The following is a 3,568-nucleotide window of genomic DNA, read 5'->3' as shown; positions in this document are numbered from 1 at the left end:
GCTAATTGGAGTTACTAAATTGCTTGTGTGAGTGAATGGTGTGTGAGTGTGCCCTGTGATAGGCTGGCCCCCTGTCCAGCGTTGTTCCCTGCCTTGTGCCCATTGCTTCCAGGATAGGCTCCGGACCCCCCACGACCCAGTAGCATAAGCGGGTTGGAAAATGGATGGATGGATGGACTGTAGGCCTATGTGTTCGAGCACCCCTGCAAATCCTTCAATGCCTGGTGCAGCCGAATAATAAAGAAATAAAGAATCCTACTTCACGGAAATTCATTTAACACGGTAGAGTCTGGAACGGATTAACCGCGATAAATGAGGGACGACTGTATTCCTGACTAATCTGTATTGTAAATCTCTTTTATGAACCTTAAGTGTTCCAACACAAAATACCAGCATAACATCCCAGACAGCACGGGGCCTCACTGGCAAGATGACTGATTGTACATAACTGATATTCTTCTACTAGAAGGCTACCATAAGCTAGCTGTTTGCTAAGAATCTAGACCTAATTGGAGAACCAGTTTCTCCTTCAATTTTCTTCTGCCTCAACTGCAATCCTGCTAATAGAAATCTATGATTCAGTTACCCTTCAGCATTGTCTGTCCCGTCAGCCCCAGTCTGGCCATTGATGTCATCCCTCCTGTTGCATGTGCTTGTCCCTGTGCTAGTCTCTGTCTGATCCTAAGCCTCTCCCCCCGCTGTTTCCTGTGCTCCCTATTGGATAACCATGGTCCTGTTTTGTTTTGTTCCTTGATCCATTGTGTTTAGCCTAATAAAGCCCCACACATTTAACCTTATGCCAGTTCTCAAGTCTCTCCTTTCTGTGTCATGACACAGACAAAAAGAAACTGAATTCAACCAAGGAGACCTCAATAGATACTTGACATGAGTGTTTATTTGGTTAAACAATTTAAATGAGTATGAGAAGAGTGATTTGGCGAAGCCCGTCTCTTGGTTGTCGGTTCCATCGACTCTGAAGCTGACAGATCTGGCTGGGCGACCAGGTAGGAGGCAAAGGAGCCAATCCCGAACCAGGACGGGGAGCCGAAGGTGGTGGAGGGGAGGAGGTGGGCGAACCGAATAGCTGTAATGGCAAAGTAGTGGGTTAGACTTACTCTTTATATAAAACCTGGATCGATGTGATTGGACACGTTTGCATTCATTAGGTCTCCTTGTTTGAACTTTCGTATTCACTTTCATTTCTGCCAAAACCCGAAGCAGGGGATCAGAAGTGCAAAGTAAATATGTCAAAAACAAAGTTTTGTTTTTCTTTTTAAAAGAAAACAGCTAGATAAAGTAAGCATATATTTGTCTATTAATATTTTATACAGCTCAGTGTGATTCTTTGAAGTATGGGAAATACTATTGTATATATGTTACACCTGTTGAGAAATGAATTGTTGATGTAAGTCTCACAGTGAAGTAAGTGGGCATTTGAGTAGGCATCTTCTGATTTACAAATTAAGCACGGCTGACAAAGATGAGGCAGCTTTCAGGGACGAGGTACCTGCTAAGCTGGTGCACTACCAAAAACCTGATGCTACACACTTCTTATGGACTTCAAGAAATCTAGAAGAAGTGTACATTCTCTCATCTACATTAATCAAGATGTGGTCTCCAGATTCGAGTTCCTTGGTGCCCAGATCTCAGAGGACCTTTCAAGGACTCTCAAGATTTGCTAACTAGTTAAGAGGCAACAGCAGCAGCTGAACATCCTTAAGACTGAAGAGAGTCAGCCTACCTCTGCAGGTCCTGGTCAAAATGTATCAAAACTCCACTGCGAGCATCCTTACCTATTGTACAACAGCTGCACCACTGCAGACTGAAAAGCTCTGCAAAGAACTATTGAAAACATCATCAGGATGTAGTTACCAAATATGGTGAACATCTATGACAACTGCTGCCTCTGGAAACCCCTAAACATTTTCACAGACTCAAACCACTCCAACCTGTCTGTTTGCTCCTGTACCATCTGGCAAACACCACAGGACCATACACACTCACATTAACAGACTCAGAAACAGTTTGTTCCCTATGACAATCACATGGCCGAACACTTAACTAATCTTACAAAACCAGTGTCTATTAAAGCTCTTATATTTACTTAGACCTCAATTACCCAACTGTTAATAATTACTGCTCATTAACCTGGAAGTGAAATTCATTTCAATGTACAATAATAATGGTCACTGCAATGCAAGATTTTTTTTCTACGTGTAATACTCACCCAATAATATTAATACCCTGTATGTATCCCTTACTGAATTATCACTACTTTACGATCACATCTGCACCATTTATTGTGCAGTGTTATTGAACATTTTCTTTTAAACTTTTTACTTATCGCATGAACTTGCCATGCATAATCTCATTGTACTTGTATAATAACAAGGAAGACTGAATCTGAATCTAGTATACTAATAATAGGCACAAAAAAAAGAAGTAGATGCAAGTGCAGCACAAGTGGGTATAATTATTCACAGTGTGTAATGGTCAGTACTAAAATGTAATGAAGGATTAAGGGTCAGAGCAAAAGCTAAGAATGAGGGTCATGTTCAAATTAAGTTCAGAAAATGGGGCCAAAAAACAGATGAGAGTTGAGACATAAGTCAAAGTCACTCAGAAGTACAGCGAGTAACCAGCTCAACACTGAGCAGCTTCGATACCATTTTAATCTATCAGACCAAGTAGATTTGACTGAGTGACCATTTTAATGGCTGTCAGCTTGCATTCAGAATGTAAACTACTGAGTATATTCAAGTAATTTATCAAAAATAGTTATTGAATTTTGTAAATATAACAATTAAAATATTAAAATTATAAATAATTTTTAAGGTGTACTAGTTTCCACCTCCAAGTGTTATATGGTACGATAAAAGTAATGTATATTCATTACATTACCACAAGTAAATCCTCACCAGGAAGGCATTAAACCAGGGGTCTCAAACTACAGTCCTGGTGGGCCGGAGCCCTGTGTAGCTTAGTTCTTTCCCCCTCCACCACAAATGATTCAGCTCAAGAGCTGTGTGGTAATTAGCACAAAGGGTTGAATCAGGTGTATTAAATGAGGGTGAACCAAAAACTCTGTTGTTCTGTTGTTCATTCTTCGAAAGTAATGACCAAATGACCTTGGTCTTATTTTTCCACTGTTTTTTGGGTGAGGGGCACAGTAGCAGCATACCAAGCAGGTCAGATCAGAGCTAGCATATTCTGGAGAGTCCCTGCTTCCCAAGCCAGCTGGGAAATATAATCCCGCAAGCGAGTCCAGTGGGGCCTGTGGGACAGATTCCTTGGGAGGCATCTAGGTGGCATCATCCTTATAAAATGTCTGAAGCACTTCAACTGACTCTCCTTGATCCGAAGGAGCAGCAGTGCTATTTCAAAGCAGCTAAATTGCACTGTAAAGCAGAAGCATCAATTACACTCCTGTTTCACAGACCTCCTCAGTGCCAAAAAAAACTGCAGTCACCAAAGACATCTGCCCAGGGGCGTCTCTAGCTACTAAAATGATCAGGGGCTAAGACAAGTTTACCTGTGACTTGACAGAGCAAGAGAGCAGAGACAGGAG

This window comes from Paramormyrops kingsleyae, chromosome 11, assembly GCF_048594095.1.
Source record: "Paramormyrops kingsleyae isolate MSU_618 chromosome 11, PKINGS_0.4, whole genome shotgun sequence".
NCBI classification, from domain to species: Eukaryota; Metazoa; Chordata; class Actinopteri; order Osteoglossiformes; family Mormyridae; genus Paramormyrops; species Paramormyrops kingsleyae.
This window is presented reverse-complemented; position numbering follows the sequence as displayed.